This window comes from Tamandua tetradactyla, chromosome 2 (genome assembly GCF_023851605.1).
Source record: "Tamandua tetradactyla isolate mTamTet1 chromosome 2, mTamTet1.pri, whole genome shotgun sequence".
Taxonomy (NCBI): domain Eukaryota; kingdom Metazoa; phylum Chordata; class Mammalia; order Pilosa; family Myrmecophagidae; genus Tamandua; species Tamandua tetradactyla.
In genome coordinates, this window is record NC_135328.1 from 126,926,775 (window position 1) to 126,951,736 (window position 24,962).

The following is a 24,962-nucleotide window of genomic DNA, read 5'->3' on the forward strand; positions in this document are numbered from 1 at the left end:
CCATAAAGTTTGGCATGTGCAGCAGCACTCTATTGTAAAATGGAGATGGTATATGCAAGGTAGGGCCAGAGCAGGTCCTGTAGGCATAAGTAACTTACTTGAAGAAGTGACCCAAATGCCCATGGTCTCCACTCCTGCTACAATACCTTCTCTTTCCCAGACCACAGGTATGGTGTCTTGGGGAGTCCCTTACAGTGAACTGACTGAGGAAGAGACAGCTTGAGCCTGGTTTACAGATGGTTCAGCACAATATGCAGGTACCACTTGAAAGTGGGCAGCAGCAACACTGTAATCCTTTCTGGCATGTCTTTGAAGTATAGTTGTGAGAGGAAATCCTCCCAGTGAGGATAACTTCAAGCATTGCAAGTTGTTCATTTTGCTTGGAAGGAGAACTGGCCAGAGGAGCATCTGTATACTGACTCACGGCCTATTGTTAATGGTTTGAATAGATGGTCGGGGACTTGGAAAGACCATAATTGAAAAACTGGTGACAAAGGGGTCTGGGGAAGAAGTATATAGATAGACCTTTTTGAGTGGGTTAAAAACCTGAACATATTTGTGTCCCACGTGTATGCACATCAGAGGGTGACTTCAGCAGAAGGTTTTAATAATCAAGTGAATAAGACGACCTGTTCTGTGGATACCTGTCAGCCTCTTTCTGCAGGATCTCCTGTCATTGCCCAATGGGGTCCTAAACAAAGTGGTCATGGATGTTAGGGATGGAGGTTATGCATGGGCTCAGCAACAGGCTTTCACTCACCAAGGCTGACTTGACTACAGCCACTGTTGTGTGCCCAATCTGCCAGCAGCAGAGACCTACAGTCAGCCCCTGATATGGTGCCATTCCCCGAGGTGACCTGCCAGCTACGTGGTGGCAGGTTGATTATATTGGACCACTCCCTTCATGGAAGGGGCAGCGATTTGTTCTAACTGGAATAGACACATACTATGGATATGGGTTTGCTTTCCCTGCATGCAATGCAGCTGCCACAGCTACCATCCATGTGTTTACAGAATGCCTTATCCATCATCATGATATTCCACACAGTATTGCTTCTGATCAAGGAACACACTTCACAACAAATGAAGTGCAGGAATGGGAACGTGTTCATGGAATTCTCTGGTCTTACCATATTCCCCATCATCCAGAAGTAGCTGGATTGATAGAACTGGTGCAATTGCATTTTGAAAGCTCAATTACAGGGCCAACTAGGTGGCAATACCTTGAAAGGCCCAGGTAATATTCCCCAGGAAGCTGTGTATACTCTGAATCAGCTTCCATTGTATGGTGCTGTTTCTCCCATAGCCAGGATCCATGGGTCCAGGAACCAACAGGTGGAAATGGGAGTGGTGCCACTCACTATTAGCTGTAGTGATCCACTAGGAAAATTTTTGCTTCCTTTCCCTAAGACCTTGAGTTCTTCTGGTCTACAGATTTTAGTTCCAAAAGGGGGAGTACTTCCACCAGAAGAAACAACAGTGATTCCATTGAACTGGAATCTGAGGCTGCCACCTGGTCACTTTAGGCTACTCATGCCCCTGGATCAACAAACCAAGAAGAGAATTGCATTATTGTCTGGAGTGATTGACCCTGACTATCAGGAGAAAATAGGACTGCAACTATACAGTGGAGGTAAGGAAGTGTTTCTTGGAATATAGGAGATTCCCCAGGGTGTCTTTTAGTAATACCATGCCCTGTGATTAAAATCAATGGAAAACTGCAACAACCCAATCCAGGCAGGACTACCAAAGGGTCTGAAACTTCAGGAATGAATATTTGGGTCACCCCACCAGCAAAGAACCACAGCCAGCTGAAGTACTTGCTGAGGGTAAAGGGAACATGGAATGGGTAATGGAAGAAGGTAGTGATAAATATGAACTACCACCACGTGATCAGCTACAGAAATGAGGACTGTGATGCTGTTTTCTTCCTGTTATAGTATTAAGTTGTAAGATATCAAGTGTAAGAATGATTATTACCCAAGGACTTGCCCCCTATTCTGGAGAGAGTTACTGTGTTTCCAGTTATATACAAGACAGTTGAGTATTTTAGGTGAAAGAAAAAAAATGTGTGTTTTAATGTTTTTTATTCAGAAATTAGGTTTGGTTTAAGGTGCTATATATATAGCTGCCAAGTTGTCAAGGGGTGGACTGTCATGGTCAGCTTCATGTGTCAACTTGGCCAAGTGGTGGTACCTGTTTGTCTGGTTGGGCAAGTGTTGCCCTGTCTGTTGCAATGAGGACATTTCATAGAATTAGATCATGATCATTTCGGCTGCTTCCATAGCTGATTCCATTTGTAATCAGCCAAGGGAGTGTCTTCTGCAATGAGTGATGCTCAATGTAATAACTGGAAACCTTTTAAGGAGGATTCAGAAGAGACAGGTTCTCTTCCTGCTTCTGTCAGCAAACCTCTCCTGTGGAGTTCATCAAGACCCTCCATCAGAATGTTTGGCTTCACAATCTGTCCTGCAGATTTTGGACTCTGCATTCCTGTGGTCATATGAGACACTTCTATAAATTTTTATTTGTGAGTGTTCCCTGTTGATTCTGTTTCTCTAGAGAACCTTAACTAATACAGTAGTTTAAGTAATAAAGGTATCTTTGTTCATACATAAGTCATTAATGAGGAGTATAAGGATGAAAATCAAGTTATAATTTCAGCACAAGAGCCATATCAAATTGTAGAAGGTGACCAAATTGCTCAATTATTATTTTTACCATATTATAAAGTGGGACACCCAGAAAAGAAAAGAATAAAAGAATTTAGCAGTACTATAAAACAAGAAGTATATTGGCAAAAATTATTGACTATAGATAGACCTGACTGTATTATACAGATTGAAGGTAAATCTTTTAAAGACTTTTAGATACAGGAGCAGACATTATTATCATTACTTTAAAATATTGACCATTAAGCTGGCCTCTGCGCACATTAAGCAAGTCTTTACATGGAATTGGCATGGTTAACACTGGTCAACAAAGTGTTAATATCTTATATTGTAAAAGGCCAGATGGTCAAACAGGCACCATTCAGCCTTATGTTCTGGACATTGCAATGAATCTCCAGAGTAGCGACTAGTTAGGGCAATGGGAACATATGTTAACATTCTATTATTAGCTCCCACAGTAAAAAACATGATGAAAAATATGGGTTACAATTCACTTCAAAGCTCTTCACAAAATTTAAATATTCAAGGACAAAGTTCTCACAACGACTTTGGTTATCCAAATTTATAACTGGGACCACTGCTGACATTACACCCCAACCTATACCTTTAACTTGGAAAGCAAATGAGCCTGTTTGGGGTGAGCAGTGGCCAGTAACTAAAGAAAAATTAGAGGCTCTAACTCAGTTACTTCAAGAACAATTTAAAGTAGGACATATAGAAGAGTCTCATAGTGCTTGGAATTCTCCAGTATTTGTTATAAAAATGAAATCAGGAAAATGGAGAATGTTAACTAATATAAGAAAAGTTAATGCTATAATTCAACCTATGGGGTCATTGCAACCTGTCTTGCCCACACCAGTTATGATTCCTAAAAACTGGCCTAATATTGTGGTAGATTTAAAAGATTGTTTCTTTACCATACCTTTATAATAAAAACATATAATGGACCAGCTTACATATCTAAAAAGGTTCAGTCATTTATCAATTATGGAATATAAACATGTGACAGGAATTCCATATAACCCACAAGGTCAGGCTATCATAGGAAGAGCTCATTAAATGCTCAAAATGCAATTTCAAAAACAAAAAGGGGAAAATGGGGAGATATTCTCTCCTACTCCTAGAAATCAATACAACCAAGCTATGATAACACTAAACTTTCTCAGTATTAGAGGAGAAGGCTCTGAATCAGTTGCAGAAAAAACATTGGTCAAAGGTATTACACAAACAATTTTTAGAAAAACCTATTTGGTGGAAATATTTAGATACAAATGAATGGAAAGTTGGATGGGTAAAAGTGTGGGGAAAAGGATATGCTTGTGTTTCCACAGGTGATGTACAGCAATTGTTCTGGATTCCTTCTAGAAGAATCAAGCCAAGATATAAACAGGAAACCACAGAAGAAACAATGTATGGTAATACCCCACACCCAACAGGCTAAGTCACCTTCATGGGGGCAAATAAAAAAGAACAGGAAGCTAAGAGTACTGTTAAAGAGTCAGGCAAGGAAAGAAATTATTTAATTTGTTCCTTTCTGTGTTGACTGTAGTTGAACTATCCATAAGTCACTTTGTCTTATACTTTAGTAAGTACTTAAATAAATTGATGTTTCTTGTTATCTTTGCAACTATATTAAATATGCCTATAACTAAAGCTGGAAATTATACTTATTGGGCATATGTATGTAATTCTCCATTACTAAGACCTGTTACCTGTCAGGACAATCCTGTAGCTGTTTATACTAATGATTCAACTTATCTTCCTGGACCAGTTGCTTCTCATCTCCTTTACTTCCAAAAACAAGAAGGAGAAAAAGTTAATATTTTTGTGATGGTGTTTCAAGGCTTTCCTTTAAGTCTCTCAAGCCATGATAATATGCCTTGTTTAAAATTAGAACTTCAGAGATGGTTAGGTTATACTCCTAAGAAAAATAATCCTCTAGCTAAATTACATTTGCTTTCTGGACTAAGTTTTGCATATAAAGAAAAATCAATTTCTGAGCCTGTTCCTCATGAGCTGCCTTTATGTAAAAATTCATATACATGGACACCTGAGTCAGAGAATATTCAATGGGAACAATGACATGCCAAATAAAAGTCAGTACTCATTAATGGTTCCTATGAAATTGTAATGGATTGATCCCCTAAGGGGTATGCAATTCAGAAGTGTAGTTCTGACTCAAATTGTTTGGTTAAGTTACCTTGGTTTACTCTGAATAATTATCCTACTGAGATTTATACCAATGCTACAAATAAAATCTTGTGGAATGGGATGGGAGTGGCAGCCCCATCTCCTTTTGTTAACTGAGGTCCTTGACAAACAGCAATTTGGAAACTGGCCATGAGTTTAGCTCTTATTTATATGTGGAAAATAAATTACTTCTTAAGAAATTCAATCTATTGTCTTAAATTTGAAATTGATCAAACTGGTTATATTCAAGCTTGTGTGATTAATCCTTATGTTATTTTAGCAGGAACAATTGCTTTTAATTCATCCTCATCAGAAATACAATGTTATGAATATCAATTATTTACCTGTCTTAATTCTTCTATTTCAAAATATCAGACTTTTCTTCTTTTAAGAAGGCACCTTGGAGTATGGCTTCCTGTGGACCAAATTCAACCTTGGGAATCTTCACCTGATATACACATTTTACTCAAAACTTTACAATATATGTTTAAATGCACAAAAAGATTTATTGACGCTTTGATTATGGTAATCTTGGGAATCATAGCCCTCACTACTATAGCTGCACTAGCTGGAGTGGCTTTAACAGAAGAAATTCAAACTGCACATTATGTACAAAAATGTCATGAAAATGCAAGTAAAGTATGGACTCAACAGGTTAATATAGGTAAAGAAATTAATCGGCATATAGATGACTTAGAACAAACTGTAATTATGTTAGGTGATGAAATTCAATCACTTGAAATGCAACAGCACTTGTTGTGTAACGGGAATATCACATCTTCCTGTATTTCTCCATACTTGTATAATGAAAGTGAACATAAATGGGAAAAAATTAAAAGACATTTATTAGGGCATCAAAACAACTTAACTGTAAATATTAATGTACATCAAGCAAGAGTAATAGATATGCAAAAGAACTTTCCAACATTATTACAAAGCACTGATGTTATAAATGGTATTACTCAAGGGCAGCAATCTCTAGATCCATTAATATGGTTAAAAACATCAGAAGGATTTACTATTAGCTTAATAGTGATATTAATTCTTTTCTTTTGTCTTTTATGCATAATCTGGATATGTGTTCGAAGAAAGGAATTTGAATCCAAATTAAAGACTGCTGCTTAACCTCTGTCATGCTAACGCTAAAAAAATAAAAAGGGATTTAGATATTAAATTTGTTGAGAGACTAAATGCATTGAAATTTGCAGTGGTTTAACTTAAAGGCCAGGAGGCATAAGTTGTCAAGGAGACAAATCATACCCTCTCTCACCTTACATCACCCTGCCTGGCCCCAGAAGATGGCTGGTTAGCCAATAATGGGTAAGATTCCTCAGGGGAGGAACAACCTAAGACAGGCACAATCACAAGGGGCCATCAGGAGAAAGCTTGGACTCTTCATAAAAAATAAAAAAGGGGGAGATGTTGCAGCCCAGAAGCAGGCCTCTGACTGTTGGTAGAGCCACGTCAGAATAACCTTCGAGGCATGGTCCCTTGGTCTCCCGTGAAATGAGGTCCAACTTGTATGCAACTTATCTAATCCAACCTTACTGTGAGAAAGTTCTGCCTCTGTAGTTTCAGGCAGGTTGACCAGTGCTCACTCTGCTCTCAAGGATGCTGACTCTGTAGCCTAAAGAGAGTTGTATAGAAAACATTCTGATAAGTAATAAACTTCCTGGGACAGGAACCGTGAACCAAAATTTGTAGCTTTGCATACATGACAGATATTTAAAATAATCTTGCTTTGTTATACTCCTTAAAGCAGTTCCCATGTAAGAGCACAATAAATATGCAGATGTCAGTATATTTGGTATTCTTGCTCCTGATGAGCTTGAGTCCCCTGATCCCACTTAACTGATTTCTTGTGTCTGTCATTTCTTAATCCTGTTCAGCAGCCTTTCATCTCCCCTGTTCTCTAGGGAAATCTTGGCAGATCCCCACGGGGTAGGCTGTGGTGCACTGGGAAAGTATGATAGGAGGAAACTGACCCTCCTTGTTTCCAGCTTGCACAGCTGTTGGCTGGGGAAATCTGCCCATGTGTTACATTAGGCAGTGCCTGCAGGGAGCCCAGAGGCTGGTGGTCATTTCCTTCAGGGTGGGTCTTGGGTGGGGGGTGATCACCCCACCAGGAGCAGAAAAAGCCATTACACAGTTGTATCTGTCAGGCACAGCAGTGCTGAGTATCAGCTGTTCATCTGATCATTCATATATTTGCACCATACCACCAGAGAGAGAATGAAGGACTCATATAGGATGCTCATCTCTGGATTACCAGTCTTGGAACTTGCTCTGAACAGTGGAAGCAGCTGTTAATACACAAGAAGAAAACAAAACAACAAATGCCTGGAGCAAAGGACTACATATTAAGAGAAACTATGGCACTGAGTATCAGGAGGAAACAGAATTTGCTGAGGGCAATTTGACAAATACCTAATGTAAACTGAGCAATGATAAATCCACGAGTGTATGTCCAGGACAAGTAATGTGCTCAGAGAAGATCCATGAAGGCCCTGCACTTTCAGGTCAGGCTGTTATATAATAAAATTGGCTAAGTGCTGAGGGAGAGCACAAGCATAGAACCCATCTACAACAACTGTGAAAAATATTTCCTTTAAATTTATTTTAGAGATTGTTAGCTCTTAACATTCAAAGAAATTTCTGTAATAGCATTAGTTGAATCAAACTAAAGCAACAGTGACATCATTAAACAGACAGACCACCATCACATTAACTATAAAATAATGAAATATATGAGAGTTGAAGTAGTTCTTCACCATAAGATCTGCCATACCAGAAAAGGTAAAGGGAATTCTTCAGGATGAAAGAATGGAAATTAAAGAGTAGTTTGAAATAGTGTTAAGAAATAAAAATATGCAGTAAAGGTAGCTCCATGGGTAAGTATAAATGTTAGTATTATTATATATTTTTATGGTAACTCTACTTTTAACTTCTTAACCTGATTTATAATGCAAAATCTATCTAAGATTATTTTAAATGTAAATGTCTTAAATAACCAATCAAAGGATAGAGATTAGCAGAATGAATAATAAAGCACAATCCAACTTTATGTTGTTTACAAGAGATGACCTTTAAATTAAAAATCACAAATATATTGGAAGTGAAGGTAAGGAAAAAATATTCCACAGAAAATGCAGCACAAAGAAAAGGGTACTCTAATAATAATAATAATAGATAAAATAAATCTTATGTCAAAAATTGTTTGTTAAAGGTCAAATAATGACACTATATATTTATAAAACAATAAATTAAGCAAGAATTTATGATGATCATAATCATAAATGTACCTTCACCTAATAATCCCACATTAAATGGACTAAATATGTACAAAATTGAAGGGAGAAATTGAGAGCTGTACAGCTGTACCTTAATAGCAGGACACTTCACCATTTTCAATGATGAATAGAGTATTAAGCAGAAGGTCAGTAATGGCATAGAAGATTTGATGGTATAAATCCCATCTAAACCTTGCAGCTATTTTTTAAAACAATTTTTCCAAAGTCTGCAGAATACACATTATTCTCTTGTGCACTTTAGTCATTCACTAGGATACACTGTATGTTAGGTCACAAATCAATCTCAATAAATTTGAAAATATTGAAATCATAAAATGTATCTTCTCCAACCACAATAGAGAGAAAATAGAAGTCAATAATAGAAGACAAACTAAACAATTCACAAATATGTGGAAATTAAATGCTATACTTTAGAACAATCCATTAATCAAAGAAGAAACCACAGGGAAAATAGAAATTACTTTGTGTCAAGGATATCATGAATAATATCACAAACTGACTGGCTTAAACAACAGGAATGTTGGAAGCTGGAAGTCCAAAATTGAGGTACTGACAGGCCATGCCATCTCCCAAAGTCTGTAGCATTCTGATGCTGGCTTGTCACAATCTGTCACATTCCTCAGTTATATCTCTGCCTGTTTCAGATGACAATCTGCTTCGTTTGCTGAATTTTTCTTACTTCTGCATTTTTCTGACTTCTGGCTTTCACTAACTGGAAACAAAATTCCTTTATTTAAGGGTACTCAAGTCATATGGATTAAAGGCCACCCTAACTCAATTTTCTCTTTTCTAAATAGGATTGTTGAAGATTATGAACACAAATGAGTCCACATCATAACATATTCAAAGTCCCTATTTACAGATGGGTCCTCATTCATAGGAATGCCAAATAAAACTTGAATATGTATTTTGTTGAGGTCATGATTCAATCCTTAGCATATTGGGAAAGAAGAAAACAAAACAAAACAAAACAAAAACACCATACTAAAGCATATATGATACAACAAAGGCAATGCTCCAAAGGAAATTTTTAACTATAAATGCTTAAATTAAAAATGAATAAAGATCACATATCAGTAACTTAACATGACTCCTAAAAGAACTAGAAAAAGAGGAGCAAATTAAACACAAAGTGAGCAGAAGGAAAAAATTAATAAAATTTGTAGCAGAAATAAATGAAATAAAAAATAGAAATATGGTAGATTCAATAAAAGCAAAGTTTATTCTTTGAAAACATTTTTTTTTAATGGGAAAACTTTTGCTAGACAGACAAATGAAGAGATAGAAGATTCAAATAACTACAATTAGAAAGAAAAGGCAGTAATTAAAGTTGATCTTACAGAAATAAAATAGATGATATAAAGACACTATGAGCATTTTTATGCATACATACTAGTTAACTAGGTGAAATGTCCAAATTCTTGAAAACACAAATTGTATGAACTGACTCAGGAACTGCCTGAAAATGTAGAGCTGTGTTCCAGTAGCCATGTTTCTTGAGAATGATTGAATAATGATACAGCTGTCACAGCGTGACTGTGTGATTGTGAAAACCTTGTGTCTGATGCTCCTTTTATCTACTTTGTCAACAAAGGAGTAGAACATATGGAATAAAAATAAATAATAGGGGGAACAAATGCTAAAATAAATTTAGTTTGAAATGCTAGTGATAATGAAAGCAAGGGGTAAGGGGTATGGTAGATATAATCTTTTTTTTTTCTCGTGTTCATTTTATTTCTTTTTCTGAATTAATGCAAATGTTCTAAGAAATGATGAATATGCAACTAAGTGATGATATTGTGACCAAAAAAAAAAGAAGATATATAAAACCTCATAGTACCAATAACAATTAAATAGATTAAATCAGTAAGTTAAAGTCTCCTAAGAAATTCCAGGATCAAAGGATTCACTTGTGAATTTTAACAAACATTCAAAGAAGAACTAGCATCAGTTTTTCTCAAATGCATCCAAAACGTTGAAGAAAAGGGAATGTCTCCATATGCATTATCTGATGCCACTATTAACCTAGTATCAAACACAAAGACCTCATGAGAAAAGAAAATTAAATTAAAATATAACTGCAAAAATCCTCAACTAAATACTAGAAAACCAAAACCAACAGGATGCAAAAAGGATTATAAACCATTATCATGTAAGATTTATAATAGGAATGCAAGATTTCAACATGGGGAAATCATCAATATAATAGAACCCATAGATAGAATGAAGGGGAGATAGCATGATTATCTAAATTGATGCAGGAAAACCATTTGACAAAACCCATAATTCTTTCTTGATAAAAGTCCTCAGAGAGGCAGGAATAGAGTGGGACTTCCCGAACCTGGAAGTTGTATATATATATATATATATATATATATATATATATATATATAAAATCTATAGATTATATACTCAACTTCCCTCCTAAATTCAGGAACAAGACAAGAATGCTCAGTGTCATCACTACTTAATAAATTTAAGCCAGAGTAATTAGCAAGAATATAAATAATAAAAGCATCAAAATTTGAATGGAAAAAAGTGAACCTTCTTCTATTCACAGGTAACATTATGCTATATTTAGAAAATCCAAAGCATACAAAAGTAGGTTTGGATTGCACTCATAAATGAATTTGGTAAAGTGGCAAGATACAAGATCAACACACAACATTTTTGTCAATAACATCATAATATTGATAACAATAATTGACCTTGCTCCCCAGAACCCCGTGAGTTTTTTCCTTAGAATTTTCTCCTTTTTAGAAATATGAAATAGTAACTGTCCCAAAAATGCTCATGGGCTTTTTGACACAGAAAGGAAATGTTTGCTTGCCTGTGCTATTAAGTGTGTTTTGCTCTTATGTTTGGAAGCACACAGTGTTTTCTTCTGATGGCCTAGGGCCACTATGTGGCCATTTGTAAACCTCTTCATTATTCCCTCATTAGGAACTGTGAGGATTATATCCAGCTAGTTGTTGGCTCATGTATCAAAGAAATTCCATTTAAAATTGGGAATACATGCCAGATTTTCTCTGTATCCTTTTATGGATCCAAATAAATCCAGAATTTCTATTGTAATATAGCCCGAATTCTCAAATTTGCTTGTGGGGACATATTTGTGAATGAGATGGTGGTCCATATAGTTTCTCTCTCATTTTTCACGGATCTATTACTGTTGGTATTTGCTTTCTATGACAAAATTATTTCCAATATTCTGAGATCGTCATTAGCAAGAGGAAGATCCAAAGCCTTTGCCACCTGTTCTTCTCTCCTGATTACTGAAGGCTTATTATGTGGAACAGATTGGATAATTTATTTAAACTCAAATCAAATCAATCTCAATGAACGGGGAAACTGCTCTCTCTTTGCTACACTGTATGGGCTCTGATATTGAATTTGATTGTAGATAGTTTGAGGAATAAAGATATCATGGTGGTTTGGAGAATGTCACTACCTAAATTATTAACATGAAGCAATGACTTTAATTGAAGCATTGACAGAATTTGCTTATGTTTTTTGTCATGTAGATGCAGCAGAAAAATATTCTAGTTTCATTGCCGTGTTCCTAAATAATGTTAATTACTACTATGCTCACGAGGTCACATTGCTCCAGGGAAACTTTGTTTCAGAAGATTAAGTTGTCTTTGTGTAATCAAGGCACAAATGTACTCAATTGCAATAATCTAAAATTGTAAACCAATATTATCTGTCATGGTGAAGTATTTATTTAAGAGATTACATGGAGAAAACAATGAAAGATAATTCAGTGTGTCATATAAGCATGGATTAATTTCATGCTCTATGATGAATTCCTTCGCATATATGTTCCTATTATTCCTGTATATTCCTATTCCTTCACATACATTTGCTGCACTTTTCTGTCACTCTGAATGGATTCAGTCAATGAAAAACAACAGGAACTAAAATGTTGGAAAAAGAGAGCATGGAGTTTTCCTTTTCATTTTACCTGCTTCTCTGCCTGGTATCACCCCTGTCCCCTCAAGACTACATATGAACTGTGGTCCCAACAGTCACTGACCTTCAGTAACATTTGTCTCCCTTGTAGATTCATTCCTTGATTGAGTACTATCTGCCTACCCTTGCAAGGATCTGGTATTTTCCTCATAAGCACTCAATCCTCATTTGTATTTGGTTGAATTGTGCCCCTCAAAATATATACCCACACAGAATGTGCAAATGTGACCTTATTTGGGAAAAGTTTCTTTGAAGTTACAGATCTTAAGATAAGATCATCCCAGATGGGAATGGGCACTAAATTCAATGAACAGTACCCTTTTATGAGTCGGAGAGGTAGAAGGAGATTAGACAACTACACAGAAGAGAAGGCAATGTAATCATGGAGGCAGATAAAAGCTATGCAGCTACATGCCAAGGAATGCTAAGAGTCACCAGAAACTGGAAGAGGCAAGGAAAGAGTCTCCTCTGGAGTTTTCAGACAGTGTCACCTTGCCAAAACTTTCATCTCACACTTCTAGCCCTAGTATTAGGACAGAATAAATTTCTGTTGTTTTACACTACCTGATTTTTAGTAAGTTGGTGTGATAGAACTAGGAAACTAATACATTACATAAATATCCTTTAAAATACATTTATTTGAATAATCTGGAGTGAATTCTGATTCCTGATAAGATACAGCTGTTATACCATCTCCCTACTTCTGCTGTTGCTTGCTTTGTGGATAGAAATTAGACATATTATTTGAATGAAAATCTGAAATATTTATCTGCTTATTCTACAAACTGTTTCAAGGAAATCCCATATTTCATTAATAGACAATACTTACACAAAAATATGTCTTTTCAAAAGTTTATTGAAATTTTCCTTTGTAGTTCCTGTTAGGTCGGGGGAACGGGGAAGGGCACTGCAACCAGAGCTGTGGAGGCTATGTCACCCCTCCCAACCTGACTTCTGGAACTAATGAACTGCCCCTTCTGGATGTCACCTGACCTCCATCTTTAAAAGCTGCCCACACTGAAGCCCACGTGCGCACTCACCTCCCTCCATCTTGGGTTTGGTGAGTTCTGCCTGGGAGCACAGAAATATTTCTCACCCCCCACTTTAAATTTCCTGTTCTGCCTTTCTTCTTTCTCACCCTTTCACCTCCTAAACCTTTCATCTGGTGCCAGAAACCTGGGAGAGGAGCATGGGTGCTGCCCACCTGGCCAGGGGTGCCCTGGCTTCCTCTCTCCTCCTTTCTCCACATAGCCAGTGACAAGGGATCCTTTGGCCCATCGCTACATCCACCACATATTGGGTAAATAACTCCCCTCCAAGCCCTGCTGCCAGGTCTCATGGTTCCGAGACATCCTGTCCATTAATTACTCTCCAAAAACCGTGAATTCACATCAGGTTCTCTTCCGAGGACTGAGGTGAACGGGGACGCCTGCAAGCCTCACTCCCTTTCCCAGGACTCAAAAAGTTGTGGGGATGCCCCACTTCTTGTTTTCCTCCCAAATTCAGGCCCATTATGAATTCTTTCTTAGTAATGCCTTCTTGCCCCAGCCCACTAATGGGGCAAGAGCTTCTTGCCAAATTAGGAGCCTCACTACACTGGATAAAAAATCCTCAAACAAAACTTCATAGCAAGTGCCAAACTAACATCACTATCCACAACACCACCCATGCCCTAAAGGACAATATTTCTGGTGTAATGGAACTCTTACCAAGTGCCTTAATTCCACTGCCCCAGGACCATGCTTCCTGGTAACTATTGTTCCTCAATTAACCCTCTATGGGAAGTCGGAACTAACTTGGCTACTGCCCTCTTCTTACTCAAAAAGGCCTGCCTTTCTTCCTATCCTAGTAGGCATCAGCCTAACTGCTTCAGTTGCAGCCTCAGCCACAGAGGGAGGGGCCCTGGGACATGGTATTTTAACCTCTCAAAACTTTGAGACTTGACTGCAGGTAGCCCCGGAATAGACACCAGAATTCCTTTCCTCTCTACAATGTCAACTTACCTCACTAGCCCAGGTAACTCTTCAAAATTGATGGGCCTTAGACCTGCAAACAGCTGAAAAAGGAGGAACATGCATATTCCTTCAAGAAGAATGCTGCTATTACATCAACGAGTTGGGTCTGGTGGAACAAAATGTCCAAACTTTAAACAAACTAAAGGAGGAATTCTACCACAGAAAGCAAGGAACCAACTCTGCCTTAAACTGGTTTTATTCTCTGGTGACATGGCTCCTCCTGCTACTGGCAGATTAGGACGAGTTATCCTAATCTGTCTCTTTTTTCTCCTAACTCCCTGTCTCCTCAACTTCCTTCAGGGATGCATGAAGGAACTATCCCGGGTAGCAGCCAACCAAATGCTTCTGCATCATTGTCATCACCTGGCTTCCTCAACAGATTCCTACAGCCAGCCTCCCCACTCCTCTGGACATGATGGTTCCAGCCTATAACCCCATGCTGCCCCATTACAGCAGGAAGTAGCCAGAAAGATCTCAGCTCTCTATTACCACAAAAAAGCTGGAATGTTAGGTCAGGGAAATGAGGAAGGGCACTGAAACTGGAGCTGCGGAGGCTGTGTCACCCCTCCCAACCTGACTTCTGGAACTGATGAACTGCCCCTCTGGACATCATCTGACCTCCATCCTTAAAAGCTGCCTGTGCCAAAGCGCACGCATGCACTCACCTCCCTCCATCTTGGGTTTGGTGAGCTCTGCCTGGGAGTGCATAAATAAACACCCTCACACTTTAAATTTCCTGGTCTACCTTTTTTCTTTCTCACCCCTTCACCTCCTACACCTTTCACTCCCAACACAAATTTGGAAGCAAAAGAGAGGCACTCTCAATGGAAACCAGATTAAGACACTTTAGTACATTTACACCAATTATATTGTCAGACTTTTGAGAAAATGTTTAGAGTAGCTATGGTTAAGAAATCAAAGAGTGTTCTAGTATGTAAGAGAAAATACAAATGTGTCTATAAAACTTTCCTCCTTTTATGTAAAAGAAAGAAATATAACACCCCCAAATTTCACATAATATTTTATGTGTACATGTCTGTAGTAGATGGGTATTCATATCAATGCCCAGAAAGATGTAGTTTAGAAAGAAATACTAACTTTTTCACAGTGGCAGGTGTGTTAGTTAGATTCAGTTGTCAACTTGGCCAGGTGAGCATACCTAGTCTTGTTGCTGTGGACATAAGCCAATGGTATGTGAACCTCATCTGTTGCTAATTACATCTGCAGTCGGCTAGGAGGTGTGTCTGCTGCAATGAGTGACATTTGACTTAATTGGCTGGTGCTTAAATGAGAGAGCGCAATGTAGCACAGCCTAAGCAGCTCGACATTCCTCCTCTCAGCACTCGCAGCTCAGCCCAGGCCTTTGGAGATGCAGAAAGAAGTCACTCTGGGGAAAGTTGTTGGAACCCAGGGGCCTGGAGAGAAGGTCAGCAGAGACAATCCTGTGCCTTCCACATAAGAAAGAACCCCAGTGGAAAGTTAGCTGCCTTTCCTCTGAAGAACCAACAAAATAAATCCCCTTTTATTAAAAGCCAATCCATCTCTGGTGTGTTGCATTCTGGCAGCTAGCAAACTGGAACAGATTTGGTACTGGAGAGTGGGGTGCTGCTGCAGTTTGCAAATACCAGATATGTTGGAACAGTTTTGGGATGGCTAAAGGGAAGATTTTGGAGGGACCATGAAGAGAATGATGGAGAAGTCCTGGAGGGTTTGAAGAGACTGTTGGTGTAAATGGAACCACTACCAATCTTGACAAAGGAGGACACAAAAGGGAAAAAATTGGAGTTTGCAGAGTGAGAACCATGGAAGCTCAAGTCTGAAGCCAAGAAACCTTGGCCAGGAGAGTGGCCCCACCCATATAGATGGAGAGGGTGAGTTTACCCTGAAGGGTGAGGATGAGTCTCCCCTCTCATTGCAGTGGAAGAGTTGTGCAGCCTCGGGCCTTGGAAAAGGTATAGCATGCTCCTTGGGGGACTGGGAGAGCCTGGCTGCCACCATGTGGAGGGGTTGAGAGTGTGCCCCAGAAATGGCATTGAGCCCAGGGGTGGCCCTGATGCCTGGAGAGAGTGGAGCCCAGAGGTGGTCTCCTCAATGTTCCCCGAGGTTGATTTGGAAAGAGGCAGGCCACTGCCTAGACCCTTGGAAGGGGTGGGGCTGCCACTTTCTAAAGCCGAAGGATAAATGACTTTCAGACTTTGAAATCCAATGGTGTTTGCCTGCAGGTTTTCCTTCCAGTTTCTCCCTATGGATCCGGTGTTTATCCTCCTTTGCATATTGGCATCAGAGAACTTGTTTTGAGATTCACAGGCCCACAGCAAGAAGAGAAGTTTTTGCACCTGTTTAAGGTGATGCTTGAAGTTGCCAAGTTGACAAGGGGTGGACATGTGTTAGTTAGATTCAGTTGTCAACTTGGCCAGGTGAGCATACCTAGTCTTGTTGCTGCGGACATAAGTCAATGGTACGTGAAACTCATCTGTTGCTAATTACATCTGCAGTCGGCTAGGAGGCATGTCTGCTGCAATGAGTGAGGTTTGACTTAATTGGCTGGTGCTTAAATGAGAGGTCGCAGTGTAGCATAGCTAAGCAGCTTGGCATTCCTCATCTCAGCACTCTCAACTCAGCCCAGGCCTTTGGAGATGCAGAAAGAAGTCACCCTGGGGAAAGTTGTTGGAACCCAGGGGCCTGGAGAGAAGGCCAGCAGAGACCATCCTGTGCCTTCCACATAAGAAAGAAGCTCAGTGGAAAGTTAGCTGCCTTTCCTCTGAAGAACCAACAAAATAAATCCCCTTTTATTAAAAGCCAGTCCGTCTCTGGTGTGTTGCATTCTGGCAGCTAGCAAACTAGAACAGCAGGATTTCAAATAACTTCTGCTTTATTCATTATAATTTTCTTAGTAATTTGAATCGAGTACAATGAGCATATAGTAGGTATATCAAAAGAGATAAAGTCAACTTTTATTCTGGAAATAATACAAAACAAAGCAGAAAATGTTTGCTTTCTTATTGCTCTTAAATACCTTAAAATATTTATCATTTAGCAGAGAACCTTCAACATCTGTGAAGACATCCTTGATTTGTGAAAGAAACAGGATTTTTTGCCATATAAAAGGAACTTGAACATATATCATCTCATTAAAAAAAACTAAAAGATGTTAGAGAAATATAATTAAAAACAAATCTCTTCCCAATGCAGAAAGGTTCTCCGTACAGATAGAAGAGAAAGAAAAATAATTTTATCATTAAAGAAGCATTAAAGCAGTATGTGTTGCATCACAAGCAATCCAGGTGGTAAGGACAGAAAAACAGTTCATCCTGTTGATGTGGCTAAGTAGATACAATTCACTATATTGGAAATAGGTTTATAATTTGGATTCAGGAGCCCCATGGATGTTAATTTCTTTCCAGGAAATTGGAATATACAGGGATGTTTCCCCTGATTTTCTTATAAAGAAATGAATTTATTTTCTTAGAGGCCACATTCTTGGGTGGTGAAATTCACAAGAGGCTTGTTCACCATTTTATATTTTCCACTAACATATATTTTGCATGCTCATAGAAAAGAGAACTTGCAATTACAGATTTTCCAAAGTAAATGTAAAGTAAGATGGGAGGGAAGAGGAAATTCATTTATGTTCACCAGAAAGAATTAAGCCCTTTATTATTATTTTAATTTTGTATTTTCCATCCAAACACATATAACAATGAAACCAGAGAAGAGCACATTTAAAATCATAAAAAATGTTATAGTTAAAAAACAATGATGGTAGTGAACACCAAATAATGAGAAATGAAGATAATCCTTAAAAAGGAAACAGAAAGTGTAAAGATTTCTAGAAGTAATGAATAAATTTGCAGAATTTCACAAATCAAAATGATATATATTTTAAACATGAAAACAAAAATACTGTCAAAATTTATTTGTCAATATTTCATAAGTCAAATTAAAATATTGAAGATGTAACTGAGAAATCAGGATTTAAGGGATGATTTTGATTAGTGAATCATATAAAAATTCCATTTTGCTTTCTAGAATGTTGGTGTAGACAGAAGGACTTGAGATCTCTGAATTATAGTCCAGTTGCCTTGATATCTTAAATGAGTGTAAAAAGCACTTATCCTGTGCCTTTGCAATGGTAAGAGCTGTCATTCTCTCATAGAGCAAAGGTCCTAATGCTAACGAAGTCAGCCATTGACTACTTCTTCCTTTTGGTTTACACCTTCAGTACTGAAGTGACAGCACTGCCTCCCCTTCTTTCAGCTTCTGTGCTCCTATTGAAATGATAATGATAACACTTGTCTCCTTTTCCACTTTGAACTTATTTTCAGAAGTGACCTCATCTCCTCTTGCTAAAATCTTTAAAAACTCTGAACCCCCTAAACTCAGGGAGACAGATTTTGGGCAGTTAGGTTGTCTGCTCTCCTGTTACATGTACAGCAATAAATTCTTTCTGTCTTTGAAACCCCAGTGTCTCAGGAATTGGTTATTGAGTGCATCAGGCAGAAGAATCCATGGCCTTTGTCCAGTAACAATTTGGTGACCATGAAGTGATTAATGCCTGTTTTAGTTTGCTAGCTACCAGAATGCAACACACCAGAGATAGATTGGCTTTTAATAAAAGGGGGTTTATTTTGTTGGTTCTTCAGAGGAAAGGCAGCTAACTTTCCACTGAGGTTCTTTCTTACATGGAAGGCACAAGATGGTCTCTGCTGGTCTTCTCTCCAGGCCCCTGGGTTCCAACAACTTTCCCCAGGGTGACTTCTTTCTGCCTCTCCAAAGGCCTGGGCTGAGCTGCTAGTGCTGAGATGAGGAATGCTGAGCTGCTTAGGCTGTGCTACATTGTGCTCTCTCATTTAAGCACCAGCCAATTAAGTCAAATGTCACTCATTGCAGCAGACATGCCTCCTAGCTGACTGCAGATGTAATTGGCAACAGATGAGGTTCACGTACCGTTGGCTTATGGCTGCAGCAACAAGACTAGGTATGCTCACCTGGCCAAGTTGACAACTGACTCTAACTATCACAGCATGTAAGAATATAAGCTTCCTGGTCAGCATATCTAATTTGCACATTGCTTATTGATATATCTTCTAATTTTCTTTGCCATCTCTTCTTAACTGATGTTTAATGAAATTAAGTGGGCCTGTTTAAGTGCTAACCAGTGTATTACCTGACTATTGATTAACTGTTAACTTGGTGTGAAAAGTGTTTTATGTCTGTTTAATTATTAACTGATGTATTCAGTGCGTGTTCAATACAGGGTTTGAGGCCCTGGCCTGGCCTAAATTTGTCTATTGATTATACTCCTAAAATTGGGTAATCCCACAATTAATTGGTATTTAATGAAGTTAAGAAAGCCTGTTTAAATACTAGCCAGTACATTATTTGCATACAGTAAAAGTTGATGTTTGTTTAATTGTTAATCAGTGTGTTAAGTGTTTAATACCTGTTTGCTAGTTGGTGTGTTCAGTCTAGTTATTAAGTGGTGTGTTCTTGCATTTGTATTTGTCAAATGTTCATAACTGGTTACTCATTATGGAACTTTTTAAAAGGTAACCTTTGGGCTGTATTGAAAATGAAAAAGATTTTGATTGTGAGTCAACAAAAATGTTTTTTTCTGTAACATAATCTGGCCTCAATGATTTAAAATGAAATGCTACTATTATAATTAAAGATAATAAAATTAGAATTGTTCTGCAAAAAGTAGAAATGAGATAAGATAACATATTCAAACCTTTATTTTTCCCTCTCAGAGGTATTTCTGTGTTTCTGCTTTTTTTGAAGTAATGAATTTTCTATTTGTGTTCATATGCATTTTCAAATAGACCATTACATCTGGATGATGAGAGCAAATTAATAAGAAAATTCTTATTGAGCTCTCTATCTGAACTGCTTAGAAATAGTTAGGTGCCTGATATAAATATATAAATTGGTACTTCTGAAGAAAAAGTAATGACAAGATTCAAAAACTTTTAGTTTCACAATTACTGTAAACAAAGGGAGACATTAGAAATAAACTGCCCCTGGAATTTTCCTAAGGCAGCAGAAAACTGCCAAAGAGTTTCCTGTGGAAAAACCAAAGACCCGTTCCAATGGTCCTGGTCATAAATTTTAATAAAATAGATCTAACAATTAGAAATAGTTAAAAGAAGAGCATAGGAATTCTCAAAATTCGATGGCCCTTACTAAAACTTTCAAACCCAGAAAGTCTGATATCTTTCTGGCTGTGCAACCGATTCTTACCCTAAAGCCCAACCACCTAAAACAGTTATGGGTGAGGGCAAGACACAGAAAGGTATGGTGAGATGTGGTTTAGAACTCTTTTTTTTCCCACTGGGTCTGGAGATTAGAAATGATTAACATAAAAAATGTTACAGAATAATCTATGTTTATCAATATTATTTTTCCAATAATACCTTTTCAATGGTAACTGTAATAATCTGGGTATTATTAAAATATAAGTACCCTTGGGATGGAACTAAATGAATAAAATCTAATTATCAAATTTCAGTAAATAAAATGAAAGATTTTTGAGAGCTGTGGAGAACATTTCCTAGATTTGGAAAAATAGAATGAGTTCAGTATATTTCCCAGAACTTAATAGTCAATGTACTTTTTTTTAATTTTTAATTTTTTAAAAAACAAAACAAATACCAAACAAACTCAAAACATTCCTATTCTGATCATTCTGTTCTACATATATAATCAGTAATTCACAATATCATCACACAGTTGCATATTCATCATCATGATAATTTCTTGGAACATTTGCATCTATTCAGAAAATAAATAAATGAAAACAGAAAAAATTTGTACATATCATGCCCCTTACCCCTCCCTTTCATTGATCACCAGCATTTCAAACTAAATTTATTTTGGCATTTTCCCCCTATTATTTTATTTCATATGTTCTACTCATCTGTTGACAAGGTAGATAAAAGGAGCACCAGACACAGGGTTGTCACAATCACACAGTCACATTCTGAAAGCTATATCATTATACAATCATATTCAAGAAACATGTCTACTGGAACACAGCTCTACATTTTCAGGCAGTTCCTTTCAGCCTCTCCATTACATCTTAACTAAGAAGGTGATATCTATTTAATGCATAAGAATAACCTCCAGGATAACCTCCCTACCCTGGAATCTCTCAGCCATTGACACTTTATCTTGTCTCATTTCACTCTTCCCCCATTTGGTTGAGAAGGTTTCCTCAATCCCTTGATGCTGAGTCTCAGCTCATTCTAGGGTTTCTGTCCCATGTTGCCAGGAAGGTCCACACCCCTGGGAGTCATGTCCCACATGGACAGGGGGAGGGTGGTGAGTTTGCTTGTTGTGTTGGCTGGAGAGAGAAGCCACATCTGAGCAGCAAAAGATGGTCACTTGGGGGTGACTCTTAGGCCTAATTTTAAGTAGGCTTGACCTATCCTTTGTAGTGTTAAGTTTCATATGAACAAATCCCAAGAGTGGGGACAGCCTATAGCTTTGGTTGTTCACACTGTTTGTGAGAATATCATGAATTCAACTTGGGGAAGTAGAATTTTCCCCCTTTCTCACCATTCCCCAAAGGGGACTTTGCAAATACTTTTTATTCACTGTTCAAATCACTCTGGGATTTATCAGGGCATCACACTGGACAAGCCCACAAAATCTCATGTCCTACTCAAGGTTCCATGTACTTATGGTGTTCAGTTAAGCTGTCTACATATGTTATATTAGGAAATGCATAAGTCAAAATATGAATTTTGTACCAAATAAAAATTTTTGGCTTTAGTCTCACAGATAAGGTAAAATTTTAAAATATTAATTATCATCTATTTTCAACACCCTGCAGTAATGACATTCCTTTGTCTCTCCTCATGCAAAAACTTTTTTTAAATTTCTACATTTATCACTATCATTATACCATCTAGGCATTCCTAGATTATACCATCTTAGTCTTTATCATTTATCTTTCTCTCATTTCATCTGTGCCCCCAGCCCTCCTCCCTCTATTTTTCTCACATTCAGCTTCATTCAGTGTTTTAACATAATTGTATTACAGTTAGGTAGTATTGTGCCATCCATTTCTGAGTTTTTATATTCAGTCCTGTTACACAATCTGTATCCCTTCAGTTCCAATTACCCAATATCTTATCCTATTTCTACCTCCTGATGGTCCCTGTTACCAATGAAATTCTCCAAGTTTATTCACTAATGTCAGTTCATATCAATGAGACCATACAGTATTCATCCTTTTGTTTCTGGCTAATCTCACTCAGAAAAATGTCCTCAAATTCCATCCATGTTGTTACATACTTCATAAGTTTATTCTGTCTTATGGCTGCATAATATTCCATCCTACGTATATGCCAAAGTTTGTTTAGCCTCTCCTCTGTTGATGGACATTTTGTCTGTTTCCATCTCTTGGCAATTGTAAATAATGCTGCTATAAACATTGCTATGCAAATGTCTGCTTGTGTCCTTGCCCTCATGTCTTCTGAGTAGATACATAGCAATGGTATTACCGGGCCATATGGCAATTCTATATTTAGCTTTTTGAGGAACTGCCAAACTGTCTTCCACAGCAGTTGTTCCATTTGACATTCCCACCACTAGTGGTAAGTGTACCTTTTTCTCCACATCCTCTCCAGCATTTGTCATTCCTTGTTTTATTGATAATGGCCATTCTGGTGGGTGTGAGATGATATGTCATTGTGGTTTTGATTAGAATTTCCCTAATAGCCAGGGAAGTTGGGCATCTCTTCTTGTGCATTTTGGCCATTTGTATTTCCCCTTCTTAGAAGTGCCAGTTCAAGTCTTTTTCCCATTTTGTAATTGGGTTGGCTGTCTTTTTGTTGTTGAGTTGAACAATCTCTTTATGAATTCTAGATACTAGACCTTTATCTGATATATTGTTTCCAAATATTGTTTCCCATTGTGTAGGCTATCTTTTTACTTTCTTGATGAAATTCTTTATGTGCAAAAGTGTTTAATTTTGAAGAGTTCCCATTTATTTATTTATTTATCCAATGCCCTTGCTTTGGGTATGAGGTCTAGGAAACTGCCTGCTAGTATAAGATTTATAAGATATTTCCCTACATTTTCTTCTAACAGTTTTATGGTCTTTGATCTAATGTTTAAGTCTTTGATCCATTTTGAGTTAATTTTTGCATAGGGTATGAGATATGGGTCTCTTTCATTCTTTTGCATATGGATATCCAATTCTCTAGGCACCAATTATTGAAGAGCCTATTCTGTCCCAGGTGAGTTAGCTTGACTGCCTTATCAAAGATCAATTGTCCATAGATGAGAGGGCCTACATCTGAACACTCTATTCTATTCCATTGGTCAGTATATCTATCTTTATGCCAGTACCATGCTGTTTTAACCACTGTAGCTTCATAATATGTCTTAAAGTCAGGTAGCATGAGAATTTGGTCTTCATTTTTTTTGCTCAGGATACTTTTAGCTATTCAGGGCGCACTACCCTTCCAGATAAATTTGGTTATTGGTTTTTCTATTTCTGAAAAATAAGTTGTTGGGATTTTGATTGGTATTGTATTGAATCTGTCAATAAATTTAGGCAGAATTGACATCTTAACTATATTTAGTCTTCCAATCCATGAACCCTTCCATCTACTTAGGTCTTCTGTGATTTCTTTTAACAATCTCTTGTAGTTTTCTTTGTATAGATCTTTTGTCTCTTTAGTTAAATTTATACCTAAATATTTTATTCTTTTGGTTGCTATTGTAAATGGAATTCTTTTCTTGATTTCCCCCTCAGATTGTTCATTACTAGTGTATAGAAACACTACAGATTTTTGAGTGTTGATGTTGTAACTTACCACTTGCTATACTCATTTATTAGCTCTAATAGTTTTGCTGTGGATTTTTCAGATTTTTGACATATAGTATCATGTCATCTGGAAACAGAGTTTTACTTCTTCCTTTCCAATTTTGATGTCTTTTATTTCTTTTTCTTGTCTAATTGCTCTGGTTGGAACTTCCAACACAATGTTGAATAACAGGGGTGTCAGTGGACATCCTTGTCTTGTTCCTGATCTTGGGAGGAAAGTTTTCAGTTTTTTCCCATTGAAGAGGATGTTAGCTGTGGGTTTTTCATATATTCCCTTTATCATTTTGAGGAAGTTCCCTTCTATTCCTATCCTTTGAAGTGTTTTCAACAGGAAAGGATGTCAAATTTTGTCAATTGCCTTTTCTGCATTAATCAAGATGATCATGTGGTTTTTCTGCTTTGATTTGTTCGATATGGTGTATTACATTAATTGATTTTCTTATGTTGAACCATTCTTGCATAACTGGGATGAATCCTACTTGACCATGATGTATAATACTTTTAATGTGTTGCTGGATTCTATTTTCTAGAATTTTGTTGAGGATTTTTACATCTATATTCATTAGAGAGATTTGTCTGTAGTTTTCTCTCTTTTTTGTAATATCTTTGTCTGGCTTTGGTATGAGAGTGATGCTGGCTTCATAGAATGAGCTACGTAGCCTTCCCTCCTCCTCAATTTTTTGGAAGAGTTTGAGCAGGATTTGTATTAATTCTTTCTTGAATGTTTGGTAGAATTCACCTGTGAAGCCATCTGCTCCTGGACTTTTCTTTTTGGGAAGCTTTTTAATGACTGATTCAATTTCTTTACTTGTGATTGGTTTGTTGAGGTCACCTACTTCTTCTCGAGTCAAAGTTGGTTGTTCATGCCTTTCTGGAAAGTTGTCCATTTCATCTACATTGTCATGTTTATTAGCACAAAGTTGTTCATAGTATCTTCTCGTTACTTCTTTTATTTCTGTGGGGT

At 37.5% G+C, this 24,962-nt stretch overlaps 1 long non-coding RNA gene across 1 annotated transcript in view; it reads right to left on the reverse strand.

Moving 5' to 3' along the window:
• Positions 1-5,210: 5,210 nt before the first annotated feature.
• The window catches only part of LOC143673831 (uncharacterized), a 213,087-nt gene continuing 193,335 nt past the window's right edge, over positions 5,211-24,962 (reverse strand). The window contains exons 2-3 of the long non-coding RNA XR_013170677.1: positions 6,411-6,489; positions 5,211-5,277 (exon numbers count right to left, since the gene is read on the reverse strand). This is a non-coding gene — a long non-coding RNA (uncharacterized LOC143673831). The remainder of the gene's footprint in view (positions 5,278-6,410; positions 6,490-24,962) is intronic.